Consider the following 16,556-nt stretch of genomic DNA (forward strand, 5'->3'; position numbering starts at 1 on the left):
GTAAGCATATTGAGATGAAAGAAGGAAATAAATTCTTCTAAAAAACAATCTTGTGTATTATTAATTATTCCAAGAAGTATATTCCAGGTTTACAAAAACTGATGACATTTTAAATTAATTTTCACCAAGATCATAAATGCCAAAAATACCTTCTTACAACTGGCCATAGAAAAGGCTGTTCTGAATATGTTGTACATTCCTGTTTTGTTTTGTTTTGTTTTTACTTAAAATTGTACCCTGATGATTATATTATTGCACTTAGCTTATTCAGATTTTTTTCTGTAGAAGAGACATTGATTTTTGTGTTAGTCAACAGAAAACCCAAGTAATGGGAAAACAGAGGAAAACAATAACAAGCAGTAAAAGAACAGAACAGAATAATGTTAATTTGAAATGGAAATGTAAGTTAAGTAAGGCAGTGACAAAATCTATGAGGTAACCAGATGTTGGGGTTAAAATGACAGCATGCCTGATGATGAAAATTATCTGCAACGGAAGAGGGAGCTCTCACTGCACTGGCCCTGCCAGCCCGGAGAGGTGGGGTTCTTCTTCCAGCTGAGCCTGTGGAGCTGGTGGTGCCCATTCCTTCCCCCTCTATTTTCATTTCTGAATATGATTCAATGCAATTTTCATATTAGTCCTTACAGAAAGCTATAGCTGAGCGCTCCATTGCAAATTACATTCAGATATGAGCAATGGATGAAACTCAGTAACACTTACCAAGTCTAGTGGTTAGAGGGATATTTTCCGGAGTTAGGAAGGCACATATTATCCCCATAGCAATAAGTCTGTTTCTTCCTGTATATGCACAAAACCCAAACACCCTGGGAGAAGTACTACAGCATAAATAATAACAAATATCAACCGTGTTTATGACAACTGAGAGTGCAGACTCACTGAATTTAATTAGAAGGCTCTGACCTCATCGGGCTGAATGAAACAGTGACAGAGTGATTTTGCAAACCTCCTCAGAGTAGCTGTTACCTCTATACATCATCCTTTCTTGTTTAATAAGCTGTTCCATGTGACTAAGAAAGTAGTCAAAGGTTAACATAGATAAATAGCTGCGTTTTATCCTCTGCAGATAAACAATTATGCCTAAGGTCTCAATTACAAACACCCTAGTGGTATTCTTGTTTGTTTGCTAACTTGTTTGTATTGTTTTGGAGATAATTATTTCCAGATAAACAGAAAAGAATGAAGTACTTAAGATTCAATGTGACTCCATGAAAAAGAAAGCTGGAATGCGTCTAGATATTTTGTTTAAAAATTTACTCCAAGTTGGAGTCTCTAAAGGCTTGCTGAGTTGTTGAGTGACAATATGAGATGCCCTAGGGTACCTTTCCTAATCCTCAGACACCTCTCCAGCAGGAGATGAGAATCCTAGGTTTCAGTCAATGAATTGTGCCCCGTGGCTCAGCAGTGCCTGCAGGACTGGTTACAAACCTGGAGCAGATCCTGTAACGAGCCAACAACTGACAGCAGCAACGGGCCTGCAGTATCTTCACCAGTGCATCTTCCCTTCAGCCATTCTACCCACTTGCAACATGTCCAGGATTGGAGAATGATAGAACGTGGATTCAATTGCCACTCTTGATTTCCTATTACATGAGATATTTGTTGCTGACATGTAAGGTCCTGAGGAAGGTAGGTGCAATATATGCATCCATGCTGCAACCAATTTGTAAAAGAATGGAAGAAGCAACTGTTAGAGTAAGTTGCCTAAAACTACCCTTCCATACTGTACTCCACACTATTTACTTAGGAGTTAGACTATAGAAATGTAGTTTCAGAAGTAATTGTAAGACTGAACATCTGCCCTAGAGGCTGAATTCAGAAAGCAGAGGCAGGGAGAAGTATGTTAAGGCACTGTAAACAAGAACTTCTACATGTGCTGGTAGAAATTTATGTTATTATATATATATATATATACATACACACTTAAAAATTACATATCTATTGACACATATCTCCCTGTGATTATTAGAGCTTTTTATCTCTTGAATTTTACAAGAATTCTAACCAGCAACACAAATTTAAATATTGTAAAAACTTCTAGAAAACCAGGAAGCCTACCATCTACCAAGATTAGGAATGATGTAGTTCTTCTCAGTGTAGATGGACTACAATTATAGAGTAAGAGAGAGTATGTAACTTATGGGCCAGGCCCAGTAGTTGGGCATGTGCTATGCTGAAAACTTCAATATTTTTAAGTTTTCCTCTTGATTCAGTCTTCCATTATTTGGTTGTAGCATTGTAACTTTTTTTTTTTTTCTTTTCTTAATCTTATGTTTGGCATGCTTGCATTTGACCCGTATATTGGTCTGATTTTTGAAATATTACCCCAGGTCCCTGACATAAAAGTCTTTTGCATCTGGAACCTGTGCAGGAGCAGAAGTCTTTGCTAGTTTTTGATAAATAGGAAAGTATCTCAGGAAGCATGAGATACCATGAATCCAAAAATAATTTTATCAGAACAGTATTGGATTGTTGAGGGCTGAGTGGTATTACTTAAAAAGATGACACAGGGACCTTTGTAACACAGATTTGTTGTTCTTCTCTGATCAGAACTCTAAGCTTGGATCAGTGATGTGATTTACAGAGTACGTCCCCTCCATTACTTGCAGGACAGACACTAGCTCATACTTGTCTGAGGATGTCTAAAGCTTTGACTTATGGCAGCCATTCGGATTCCTCTGCTGGAGCATGCAGCCTGCAGGACCGGACTGCGATGCGATGTTTCACCAGCATATGTGCAACTGTCCCCACTCCTTCCGCCCTTGGTGGCTGGGTTCCAAATCCCCTCATGAAGCTCACTTTGCTGTTACATACTAGCAGCAAGACTCATTTCCACTCATTATTTCTGGTAACATCTTTCTGATAGTGCTTTGTAAAGTAGCAGGCAGAGTAAACCATGGGCTCTGTAAATTCTGTACGAACCGTGATGAGCTGTGAGGACCTTTGCAAGACTGAAATAGTTCACTTCTACATCAAATACTTGGGTTCACTGTTAATTTCAGCCCAAATAACACTGATCTGGTACTAGATGCATAATTTCCACCAAGAGAAGATCTAGCAGAAATCTTGGAGGGATTACACATTATCATAAATGTATAGGACAAATCCAGAAATACCATGTCTTTCAATAAGTTACATTTTTGTTCTTTCTTCACCTAAGCTGTTTCTCCTTATTAGCTAAGTACACGAAGTACTTTATTTACCTCTGTATTTGTAACAATTTCTCTGGCTTACACTTTTTTCCCTGTAATCAGGGATCCAGCTCATTGTCACTCATTATTTGCCAAGGTGACGACTTCTTACAAATTGACTTGCTTTCTGCAACTTTACATCCTAATTCCTAAGAGACCTTTACAACCTTTTTTTTTCACTCCCACCGAACGCTCCTCCCATGTTCTTCATATTGTCTGACCAGTACACTTGCAACCCGATACTCCCTGGCAATCCATCCCGGGCACAACCTGGAAGAGTTGTTCTTTAAACACAATGCACCACATTATCTCTCCCAATCTTCTCATTACCATTGAAGAGAACGCTCAGGTGACAAATGGGTTAGCTGTTCTAACGCCTTTGCTCTTTGTCTTTTATGCATGCCCTTCTTAAATCATTACCGAGCTAGTAAAGGAGATTTTACAGTATCAGTTATACTGGTTGAATTTTTCATTAGCTTTATTTTTTACTTCCTTTATCAAGCATTCAGAAATCATGGCACCCATGTGTTGCTTAGTTTAATTCCCAAGGAGATAATAGAAGACCAGATGATACACAGAAGCCTAAAGGAGTCCCAGATGAGTATTTGCAGCTGCAGATGCTCCTATAATCTCAGCTGCCACCATCAGTTATTATTGCATGATGGTCTGAGTGCACCACAGCTTTATTTTTCATCTCTAAAGGTAAAATATCGTCTCTGTTACCTAGTAAGCATGGAAGACACAAAATTAATGCTCTAAATTCTGTGCACAGACTCCATGTTCCTTCTTGCCAGTATCTTGCAGAAAAAAAACCAAACAACCAAAAACCAAAAAAACAACCAACAACCTATGAATATTGCTAGGGACTGAGTTATTATTATTATTATTATTAACACTTTGGGATTTTTATCATGTCCTTAGCTAAGTGCTGGCTGTTGCAACAAATGTTCATATAAGTGTACCCCATGCTTAGTGGGATTCTGGATTTCTTGTCTGCTAGCTGGTGTTTCAAATCCTGGAGGATATTTTTTCTTCCCTTCAGTAAAGGAAGCTTTTCATTAAGGAAAGCAATTTTAGATTCTGAGTCTCAAGTATTTTGTAGTTTTATATGAGCTGATGTCTCCAGACTATATGAAAACAGATATCTGGGAGGCTCTTTATGTCAGCTTGTTTTAATAGTTGCTGATGCTGACCCTAGTGGATCAGCACATCCTTATGCATGGGCAATTCTGTTTCAGATAGACATCAGTGCCTCCACGCAGCCAGCAAATATTATCCAGCTCAGGATCCACTTGGGAATCAGAGTCTCTCTGAACCAAACTTCTTAAGGCCATGACAAGTAACTCAGAGCTGAAACTCCTCTAGTTTTTCACTCAGTTAATTAACAGTCTCTTCTAGCATGTGTCTGTATGTGAGGCTGGCAATTAACAGCTGCTACTTTTAATAAGAGCCTAATTTCTGCTTTCACATTTGTAAATATACAAATACATCTGCTGTAGTCTTATCCATCATGCTATTGACCTTCTCCAACAGATTGTGAAATTCTCTGTGTTAAACTGTTCTTTGACCTTCTTTTCATGAAGGATTTGCTCATTTTTTGCATAGTTTCCTCTTTACTTCTTAATTAGTATTCGGTACAGAAGTAGTCACAGGATCTCCTGAGCAAAAATTAGGGAAATTGATGATAGGCTCCTTAATGTACAGAAGTACAAATTTTCCTGCCTGTAGTGCAAATTCTACTTCCTACAGAAGTTTTGAAAGCTGCATCTGGTCACAGGATAGTCTTTGCCATCTTGGGAACATTGCTTTGGTCCAGAGCATTTTGAAACATTTTAACATTTTGTTTTGGGGATTTGTTTCTTTTTTTTTTTTTTTTTTTAACCCCAGGTGGCTTTTAAAAAAGTGATTCTAAGCCATAGGCCTGGGAATTGGCAAATAGTAGAAAAAATGTTAAATAGAATTTGACCAGAAAATCCACTTTGAACACTCTTCCCTCTCTCTATTTTCTTTCTTCTTTACAGTCTAAAGGAAGAGTCTGACTGATTTGTCATGAACTGTAGGGAAAACAGGAGAATCTTGAATAGAATTTATATAAAGTATTCAATTCCATCCTATGACAACTTAAGAGGCATAGTCATTTCACTTGAAGATGGGAGACAGGTATGAAAGGATTATCCAGAGTTCTTTCGAAGATTTAAGAAAGGCTGCCCTACTTAACAGGATAGTTAGCTTTTCTGCTGCTTGAACTGGGGGATACAAAAGGAAAACTACCCAAGGAGGCCTTAGGAAGCAAGGAATTATGAGGAGTTCCAGTGGAGAGCAGCTAAGAAATCAATAAAATGTTCCAGAAGTTCCTCCAAGCTATGAAAAGAAGGAAACTTTTGAGGAAGACGACCAAGGACCTAATGTTAAAAATCTGACAGAAGCACAAACGACAGCAACATTGACTTCAGACTCTCCTGATCTGTCTACCTGACTTCTGGATGGAAGGGAGAAAATCAGGAGTGCTTTCTCTGGGAGCACTAGGGAAAGAGTTGTACGTGGAGGTACTGAATTAGGCACTGCTGCCATACTTGCCTGAGCAGTACTTACAGCAGAGTTGCTACAACTCCTATCTGTCCGCGGCATGGGGCAGACTGTGCAGTGTGTGGGCCATAGTGGTCACCCCACGGCATACCTGATACCATCTCTCTGTGGTTTGGGCTTGCATGACCTCTGCCTCCAGATCTTCATCTCCTTCCTTAGCCCCAAGTGACCACCAGGCAAAAAGGTCTCTGAGGATGCCCTAGGACTAGTGTGCAGGGTGAATACTGAATCCCAAGCTGCCGTGTGATTAATGGAAGGGCTGACCTCCTGACCTGCAGAAAGGCTTTTAGGAGAGGGTGACCCGCAGAAGGCAGCATAGATGGCCCAGCTTTGTCAAAGGCTCTGTACCCCTGCACTGAAATAAGCAATGTGGGAAAGGTGGCCTTAGGCATTTTAAATAAGCCAGGGGAACAGTACTGAAGCTTTGAAACTGATTAAGCAAGTAGAATGCAGAGCTGAGTCACTCTGTATTTGTCTCTCCGTGTGCATGTGTACATATATAGATACATATTTTCATATTTTCGTAAGCGTGCGCGTGTGTTTGAGTGAGGATATGAAAAAAAGAGGCATTCAGTTCCAAAAGCCACTGCAATAACGAATCGCGAGCTGAAGCTGTCACATCATATGAAACAGATCCAGGGAACACGTGAAGACACAGTCTCAGATATTTTAAAACTTCTCTTCAGTGTTTTGCTCACATTTGGTAGCATTTAAATCTGATATCCTTTATGTTTTTTTTTTCTTCCTGAAACCAACTTTACCCTTTTGAAGCAATGTTTGATGAAAATGCAAAAATTCTTGGCTCGCAAAAGATTTTTTTTTAATCTCCCAGAGTCATATCATGCAGATTCATGCAGTGAAAAAAACCCGCTGATGTTCTTATGAATAAAAGAAGGATTAGGAAGATTAAAATGCACACCACCAGACTCGTTGAAAAAAGGCTCAAGTATATGATATAGCCTTCTGCACGTCTTTGCCTTGAGGATCACAGCTGAAACTGTTCTTGTCTTTGCTTTTGGGTACTTCAGAGAGATGCCGGGTCTGGATCCCCCATATTGAGCTTTTCATAAAAGTTGCTGTAAAAAGGACATTGCAAAGAGAATGCTGCTGAGTGAATGATCAAATTTTATTTTATTTATTTATTTTTGTTATTACAGCCAGATGTTGCCTCAGGAAGTCGAAACAAGGAGTCAGGAACTGACAGTTTAATAATTAAATTGGGAAAGTTGGCAGGTCTCCTGCTACTTCCTCTAATACATAGCATCTTTGAATGAAAGTGTGCAGTATCCCAGTGGCACTCCTTCCGAACTGGCTCATCCATTACTGGGTAATGATTTTCCGTCGAGGCAACAGCAAAGCACAGGGCCTATTACACCAGCTACATAAAGTTAAAAAGACATTATGACTAAAGCTTTCACCGTGGCTTTTACCAACATTTCTACACAAGAGTGCCTAACGCTGACATGTGTTTATTAACACTTAATAATGTTTACATAATTCTTCCTTGCGCTCATTACAGCTGTCAAAAATCTGAATAGAGCGTGTTTTTGTCTGTTTTACCTCTTGAAGACTTTGCAGTCTCTAAGCTGAGATGATCAGCAGCTGAGAGGATGCTGAAGGCCCAGTCAGTTCCTGTACTGCTGGGATGGAAGGCTTGGAGCCCGCTGCTCACCTGAGCATCATCACACCTTTTCTCCTTCTTCCGGGATTTCTTCCCTAGAAGGAATTCTTAGCATTTCTCACTGCATGCTCTGCTCCCCGTCGGACCCACACACCAGCAGAAGGCACGGAGGGTCACTGCAGCCGTCAAGGCAAGAGGAGGCACATCGGCAGTGAAGGTGTTACGAACGGGGGCCGCGCTGAGAGTCTGATGGAAGAAAAACTATATCCAGAGGCTGCGGGCAGAGCAGTCGAAACGCAGAGCACTCGTGAGGTGAGAGGTCGGCGGGAAGGGGTGAGCCCATCCCGTGCCCCGGTCCCTTGCGCTGGGCGGAAAGAGGAACGGGCACACGGCTGCTCCGACCGCGCTCGATCTGGGAAGCGCCTGTCAGCGTCCGGAGCGCAGGGGGGAGCCCTGGGGTGCCCTGTCCCGCCCCTCACCTGCCCCCCGCCGCGGAGCTCCGGGGCGGGAAGCGCGCCGGGGGATCCCCGCTCCCGCCGCTCCCGCCTCCCGGCCCGCGCGGGCGGGAAGCGCCCCGCGCCCCCCGGGCCCCGCGCGCGGCAAGGGGGCGCGCGAGCCCCCGCGGCCCCGCCAGGGGGCGGGGCGGGGCGGGGCGGGGGGTCCGGGGCTGCCGCCGCCGCTGTCGGCGGCACTGGCGGGGCGGCGGCGGGAGCGGGAGCCTGCCGAGGTAAAGCGGGGCCGCCGGCGGCTGGCGGGGGGTCGGTAGTCGGTTCCTTGCTCTGTCGCTCCGCGTCCGGCGCGGGGAGCGAGCCGGGGAGGGGAGCGGGGCGCGCTGCCGGCTGCGCCCTGGCGGTCCCGGCTGGCGCTGCCCCCGCACCAACTCGGAGCGGGTCAGCGCGGGGCGCCGGGCGCGTCCTCCCGCTGCCCGGCGGGGCGCGCGGCGGCGCGGGCGCTATTTTGGGCAGCAGCCCGCGAGCGCGGTGGTGTGGCGGCAGCGCCCGGGCGCTCCGTGCCCTCTCCTCCGCAGACAAAAGCCCGCCCGGGGCGCGTCGGGGGCTGGTTCGGAAACGTGGAGCGCCGAGCTGTGCTCGGGACCCTGTCAGCCCGGCACCTTCTCCGCCGCTGCGGCTGCTCTCCTGCTGGGCGGCGTTGGCCTGAATGAACGGCTCTTTTGGCGGAATATTAAAAAAAAATACCCAAACCAACCCAAAGCCCAAAAAACTTGATGTTTACAGATGTGGTTAAAGCAAGGCAATGGGTCTGGGCAGCGCTGGCTGTGCAGTGGCTCGGTGTGCGAGAGCAGAGCGCAGCGATGCGCGCCGTGTGAGTGGGATTCCTGCGCAGGGAGAGCCGCGGTGCCCGTCCTCCAGCCGGCTGCGCGCTTCGCCTCCCGCTACTTCTGTGCCCGGTCACTCGGGCAGCGGCCGGGCAGGCGTGCGGGGCGGCTCTCCTGCGCCTTTGGGCAGCGAAAGTTCGGTTTTGCTGCTCCTCTCCTCGCCGGAGGATATTGTTGGGACGCGGTGGCTGCGCGGCTGGAGCAGGGATTACTTCTGGGTGAGTAAGGCTGGCGGTGTGGGGCTCTGCTGGGTCCCTTCTGCTGCCTGCCAGGGGGTGATCCATGGTTAGCAAGAGCAGAAGACTCGGCAGCGTGTGTGCGTGTCACAGGCGTTGATGCAAGGAGGTAACAGGGATGCTCTTCATGCATTTCTGGTGTTTTCTAGTGGCACACTGTTGTTTGTATGTAGGGTGACAATTTGGTCGTTTGAATCTGTGTCAGAATTTTGCTGGTTTGGATAGTGTTGATATTTTGCCTTTGGCTGAGACGTGCTTTTAATAGCATTTAAGCAAGCTGCGTGTAAAAAAATATGAAGGGATAAATTACTGGCAATAAATGCGTCTAACTTTATGCTTTGAAGAGAGAGGGGAACAATAGCACGGATTCTGAAAAGAAAGTAGTTAATGGAGCAGCACAAAATATTATTGTCCAAGGACTGTGCTAGATCCGAAAGATGCCCACCAGGACAGTAAAGCAAGAGTCCAAGGAAAGGAAATTCACTGAGCCTGTTCTTCATGAGAACTCTTCTCTTGGAAGAGTTCTCATGAGGAGGTTCAGCAAGCCTAGGTTCATTATATATGATGCTAAGGCTGACCGAAGGAATTGGATACCTAGTGCAAAAGCCTGTGCATGTGGAAGAAGCTGATTTAAGGTAAAGTGGTGTCAGTGTAAATTTAGATCAGTTGTGTCATTGTGGTAGAAGTTGCTATGTGGACATCACTTGTTTGTAGTTCTGGTTATGTCATTTGGGAAGAGTTGGAAGCAAAACTGAATAAAAAACCATTGCTCTTAAGAGCATCAGGAGTTAGCGTGTGCTTTGTTTTTTTAAACAAGAAGGTTGGTTTTGATTTGAAATATTAATTAAATCATTCCTTTATAAATCCAGCTCTGGGTAAGAGCTTGTTGTGTCAGCATCTGTCTGTGTCTGTTTAATGATCAGAGAAGGTTGATCCTCAGCTTTTTATGTGGGTCAGCTTCCAGCAAAATATATTTTGCAAGATGAAGGGTTGCAGGATTTGTCCTCTTATAGTAGTGTTAGGTATTAGTAAATTAAAGTGCCTCAACCTGGGTTGTCATTATGTTGTGACTAAGTGTGCTTGTGAAGAGTCCAAAGTGGCTCCACCGCAGATGGCTGCACTTTGGGGTACTTTGTATCTCTTTTGCACCTTCTTGCAGAGGTCTCGGTCCTCTTGCATTTTCAGGCTAATTCACCCTAATAGCATTATGGTAAAGCATCTCTGTTACACAAGAAAATTGGGTTCTCTCTACGTAGAAAGAGTGGCACTACCAAGGATTGCTTTTTCATTTTCTGAGGTAATTTTGTCTATGTCAGTAGTAAAAGGGATTTATTGATAGAGTTTGTTTTGGGGGTAGTGGGTCTCTAGTGTGGGCGAGGTGTAGAAGGCTCAGTGTTCTCACACTGAGAGCTCATCCCCATTTCTGTAGAAAGAAGTTAATTATTGCAGCAAATTCCTAACTAGGAGTGTCTGTAGGTGTGTACAGTAGGAGTTTGAGCCAGGTGTGCCTGAAAGGGATCATCCATTTTCACACTTCTGTTGATATGGATATGGTGGGTAGGTACCATAAACGGAGCTCCTGTTGACTTCTGTGTGTTTACACGTGTAAAATCAGAGCTGCAAGCAGGTTCACCCAGACCTGTGCTAGTACTGGTGTTTTTAAACAATAAGTACAGGTATTTTCAAGACAAAGATTAGTTTTCCATTACTTTCACCCCACCGTGGGATTCTCCTAGTAGGTGATACAAACAATGATTTAAAAAGCTGCCACTCCTCAGTGGGATACAAAGTCCAGCCATTGTCATCCAGCTGTTATGAGCAGTTACAGACTGCTTTTTGTTGTGGTGGAAGTTCTTCTAACTCTTCTCAGCTAGCAGTTGTTTTATGCATGAGGCTTTAATATCTTGCCTGGTTTAATAACCTGTTGTTTCAGTAATATTTTGTGGTATTGAACTCTGTAAGTTATCTGCATTAAATCTGTTGTCTTTCAATATCATTGACTCTCTCTTGTTCATCTGTTAGGAGAAGACAGTAGCTATTGAAATTCCCTAAAACAGCTTAGCTGATCTTAATTATAATAATGGAGTCTACTGTGGTGAATACTGCAAGTGCAAACTATTGTTACAGCTTAGGAAAGTTACTGGGGAAAATTATGGCCAATATTTTCTTATTTGTAGGTTGTGTTCTAATTAAATATTCAATATTATAGGAGATGGTTGACTCCCAAGACACTGATGAAATGTCAGTTAAATCATATTTCCCCTCCCACAAAACAATGTGCAGTGTTCTGTTTGCTACAGTACTGGGAAATCTTTAAGACTGGAAGAGTCATTGAATTCTCATTTTCTGTAATCTATAGTTTAGCTTGTATTCAAGGTAGATAGATCAGTGAATGCTGAACATATAGGAAGTATAAGGACATAAGGGAACAGAATAAGGCCCATCATGAAAAAGCCAAATGAAGTTCTGGAAATATAGAAAATTTGTAGAATCGACATTTACCTATAAAGAATGTGGTTTTTCTTCTTTTTAGGACCTACTCATGTTAGTAAAAATAACATAATTTTATTAAATAGTTGTTTACTTTGTTGAAGTTATACTTGGTAGGTTTTGTATTTATTTGCTACACCAGCTGAGTATTCCTCTACTGTTTACCTCTTTCTTTTATCCTTACACAGTGAGCTTATTATTGTTAGTTTTGGTTACAGACATATATATTTTTGTAGCACTTTATAACAAGTCTATAAGGCAATAGACTCTACCATATCTCCGTTTAATTTATAACTTTATTTTTCAGCAATTATAGTTAGTCTGCTGCTCAGATCACAATTAAAATTATTTAAGTATAATTAAAATACACCAATATTACTGAAATGATGAAATGCATATGTGCTCATTCAGTTTTTCTTTTCACTAGGTTTTTGGGGTTATTTTTAGTTTTAATACAGAGTGCAAGCTGTTGCTAATTAGCATGGCACTCTGGAGGTGGTCTCTGTATAAGCTAAATGGAGAGGAGAGGATGAAGGAGGGGGAAAAACCCCAACCTGGAGATGTAAAAGCTCCAGTTGTGGAGGCATTAAAAAGCTTTGCACATAGAGTGGGTTTTGTTCCTCTTGTTAGACAAGCGATGGCAAAACCTTTCCAGGTCATGTGTAAAACTTCAGAGCCGAGTTGAGTCCTGTGCCAATGTGTGTGTTCGTGCCTCTCTCCAGAGGGACACCAGTTTCTCTTTCACTTCTCATGCAGGGCTACAACTTGTCCCCTGTGTCTAGATGGAGGGGAGCACCTGGGGCTGGGTGCTCATGCTGTTCCAGAGTTGCAGCAGGCTCACTAGAGAGGTGGCATTACCATGTGACAGCTCTGGAGTGTTTGCCATGGCTTTTCCCTCATGAAAGCAGAATATTGCAGACACTGCTGTGTGCTGCTGTTCTTAAATTGCTGAAGGTCACGTGTGCAGTAGGGCATGTGTGTAATATGCACAATTCTACCAACAGGATGCACAAATGAATATGCAGGTGTGTTTGTCTGTATAAATGGTTCTACAACTATTTTTCAGTGTTAATACATATTGTGTTCTTGGGTGGAACTGCTGCGCCTGCTAAGGGGACAGGTTTTGAACTTGCACAGCTTAATCTTAAGATCTGGGGCTGCTGATTGCTGGAGTATTTGGCAGTCATGGTTTCAGAGGTTTTAGGTCTTATCTGGGCAGCTTCTCCCTATGGCAGCAATATGTAGCCAAGTAATAGATGACAAGCTCTAAATAAATAATAAATAAAATCTTTATTAAACCCATTCTTGCATATGGGGAACATCCTATGAAGTTGTACAGAAAGCTGACTTCCTTGGGTCTCTGAATGAAACCTGATTCATGCCCTGTGAGGGCAGGTTTTGTGCTGCCATGCATGGAAATGTGCTCACAGTAGTTCAGGGTAACAGATGTTCTTTTTCTTGTATCTATTTTGGCCTATGTCTAGATTCTCTGCAAATGCTTTGGAATTAACACAGTCAAGTGAGGGGTGGGTACTGCGCATTTCATCAAAGTAATGCAGTGCACCCTATATAGAAATAAAGATTAGAAACTGCTTTTCTTTGAAAGGTGTTCTAACCCATGAAATTGGTGCATGCAGATATTTTAGCATTAGGTACTCTTGGAAATATTAACAAAAATGGTAAAAGTAACTAATAAAAAAATCCTGCTCTTTAAAGCAGGAACTTCTATCAAGAGTTCAAAGAAAAGTCAAAGGAAGTTACACATCACATGTCTTTTATTTTTCTGGGGTCAACTGCAGGAAGCTGTATAGCTACATTCTAAACCACATTAAACTTCTTTTAAATGTTGATTTTTTTTCTTTGTACCCTTAAAAAAGTGCTGTTCCAGAGTGTTTAGGTGAAGTGATGCCACTCAGTGCATCATCTTCTCAAATCCTTTATGCTTGCTGCTCCTCTGAGGTTGTCCTCAGAACTTTCTTTGGGATTGGAAAGTAAGGTACCAATGGTCCTGTCTGTGTCAAGGGACCTGAAAATTAATGTTATATGATCCAGGTGAGGGATGTGAAAGGCTTTGTTACATTTTCATAAATCATTTAAAGAGTTTTAATCTGGAGCAGCTGCCTTGTTTCAGTTGGTGTCTGGAGCACAGCATACAGGGAGATGCTGAGGGATCTGGATTTGCCCAGCCTGGAGATTAGAAGATGAAGGTGAATTTTTGCCTTCCATTTCCTATAAAGCTGTTTTGGAGCAGAGAACAGTGCTCTTCTCTGAGGTATACAGAGCAAGGATGAGGTGCAGTTGTCACATATAGAAATGGATCAATTCTGACTGGGCATAAGGAAAAAGAATTAACAATCAGAAGGGTTAAACTCTGACCTGAGGTCTGTGGAGTTTGCAAGATTTGACCTTGGAGATTTAGAAACATGACTGGACAAGACTCTGAACAACTTGTTCTAACTTTGAGATCAGCACTGCTTTGACTGGGAGTTGGAGGACGTGGCCTCTAGAGGTCCTTTTCAGCCTAAATTATTCTGATTCTGTAAGAGGATTTCCTGCAGAGAAAATAAGTATTGTAAAAGTTATTCAAAATAGTCTTTTAAATTTTATTATTGGGACAAAAGAGCTGTTTCTGGGATCAGAGGAGCCCTTTGTATAGTACTCATGGCCAAGATAATTTCGAATAAAAATGGATAAAGAGCATGTGCAAATGAGCAAGTTTAAACATGGGCAAAGTGCTGCTGCTGCCTTGACTAGTCACAGTCTTGCTGCTGTGTGTTGAGAATAGCTCTGACAAATAAATGTGACACAGGTCAAGTGGTAGACTTTGCTGGACTTGGCTGTGGGTACTGTTGATGAACTCTTCACAAGTCTGGGAAGGTATATAACATACTAAATTGGATGACTCTTATACTTTGATAAAAAATGGTTTTTTTTGTTTTTTTTTTTTTTTCTGACAGAATGGCTACTGAAACTCTCTAAGATTGATTGTTCACATGTCCTTTGTTCCTGATGTGATGAGAGTACTCTCTGTTGATGGAGTTGCTCACTCTTGTTAGTTGTAGTATCATGTTTGACTGTTTTTTTTTTTGAGTCATTTCTCAGAGCTAACTTGGTGCAAAGGTGGGCAAAATACCAGCACTACTTGTCTCACGCATCTGTGTGAGGTCTTAGTGATGTCACCAGAAATCTCCATAGATTTGGCCTTCAGACTTCAATTTATCCTTGAGTTAGTGATGACCAAAGAATCTGTGTAACATGAATCGTAATCCTGCCAGTGTTATTCATTCAAAAGGTATCTCACTGAAATAACATGAACTTTATATATTGATGTCTATATGTTCAAAGTGGAAAATTCTGTAGTGGAGAACAAGCTGTATTTGTTATCCTGTACCTATGTGTGAGACATAAGGCTGTCTATGTATGTGTGCAGACATGATACATTGCTCCCCTCTTCTCCACAAATAAGCACCAGTAACTCCCCTGCTCTTCCCCCAGACAGATATGTTTGGGGTTTTTTTTCAATTGACATTAAATGTGTTTTACCAGTAGCTGAGTTAGATCTGTTAGCTGTGGCTCAGACTCCTGTTCAGCTTTTTGGAAAGGCTGTCAGAGACAGTCCATGTCTAATCAGCAGCAGTGTGAGTAGATGTTATCAATCTAGGCTGCTGTGTTTTCTCTGGAGGCCAGATTGAGAGCAGCCTTTCTGCAGAGGTACAGGGGCTTGTATAAAAGCTTGAATGATTGCTGTCAGTGCTCCGTAGGATGCGCAGACTTCAGTGGCTTTTCTCTCCAGGGCCTGCCTACCTGTGCAGGCCATGGGATGGAAATTGAGGAAGAATATTGAGGAAAGCCAACTGTTGCTCAAAGGAGTATCAGTCAGGAGATGCACTGTCTTGTGCTATCTTGTACTTCCTACAGGAAAGGGAAACTTCAGCTCTTTGCTGTCCTTTACCTTCCTTGTGCTTTTGCCTTTAGTATTCTTGAATGTATATCTGGTTTGTTGTTTTTTTTTTGCATTGAGTTGCAAACTTTTCCTCTCTAAGCCAGACTTCCAAAAGGACCTGAGAAGGACTTTATTAAGAAATGTTATCACTGAATCCCTTTTACCTGCTTTATGTATTTAAATCATACTCAGAATGTGTTTTTCTGTATTGTACACAGATTAAAGGAAAATATGATTCCTTTAATTTTCAGATGAAAGGTGGAATGCATGCCTTGTTGACGAAGCATAAGAAAAATGCTAAATGTCACTAGATTCAGCTGAGAAATCTGGGAGCAGCTTTGTTGATTCTAACAATATTGTGTTACAGAAACAAAATAAATACAAATCAGGCTGGATTTTTTGGTTGTGTTTTACAATTAATATTAACAACATGAAGTGTGTATCTTTGATTTGGAGTATTTCTTTATTTGGGAAGCCAGTAGAGAAATGTTTTCGGAGTAATAGTATGAGAACCAAGGCCTAGACAGGCAGAGCACTTTGTTAGTTCAACACTCATTGCTTTGTACTGCTGCTGATATAGAGGGAAGAAATTGTCTTTAGTGGCTGCAGTTTCTTCACTGTGGTAGCATTTGAGACCAGGAAATTCCCTGTTGAAGATGAAGGACAGTACAGAGCAATTCCTTTTCCATTTTTCTTTCTTTTCCCCTTTTGACTATGGTCTTGTCCTTCTTTTCTTGTTGGGCAGGAATGGTTTGAGAGAAACAATGCCCAGTTGGATCAAAAGGATTGGTAGAAGTCATGTGCTGAAATTGCATTTCCGTTTTTTAAAAAGAGGATAGAACATTCTTGTGTTGATGGTTCAGCTGCAAAGGTGTTCCAGCTTTTTCCAAAGTTAAGCTAGGTAAACTGGGAGAAGTTAATTAAATATGCTTGGTGTTAATGTAAACATGGTTGACTGCCCCTGGAATTCTCTTTGGTGCTCACAGGGAATTTTGGCAGGGATAGCTATTTCTTCCTTGAGATGGAATTGAGGTCAGTGTTGCAAGAGATAGGGGTGGGAAAAGGAAGAAAGGAAGCATGAAACAAACCTGAGACACCACATTTGGAGACTTCAGTGAAGCAACACTCTGGTTTT

At 42.3% G+C, this 16,556-nt stretch overlaps 1 protein-coding gene across 4 annotated transcripts in view; it reads left to right on the forward strand.

The window, feature by feature from the left end:
• Positions 1 to 8,073: 8,073 nt before the first annotated feature.
• The window catches only part of RARB (retinoic acid receptor beta), a 320,192-nt gene continuing 311,709 nt past the window's right edge, over positions 8,074 to 16,556 (forward strand). For 2 of the 4 annotated variants that reach the window (XM_064414722.1, XM_064414759.1), the window contains exon 1: positions 8,074 to 8,143. The gene's annotated coding sequence lies outside the window, so the exon portion shown is untranslated. The remainder of the gene's footprint in view (positions 8,144 to 16,556) is intronic. The other 2 variants (XM_064414765.1, XM_064414775.1) reach the window with 1 other exon arrangement.

This window comes from Passer domesticus, chromosome 1, assembly GCF_036417665.1.
Source record: "Passer domesticus isolate bPasDom1 chromosome 1, bPasDom1.hap1, whole genome shotgun sequence".
NCBI lineage: Eukaryota > Metazoa > Chordata > Aves > Passeriformes > Passeridae > Passer > Passer domesticus.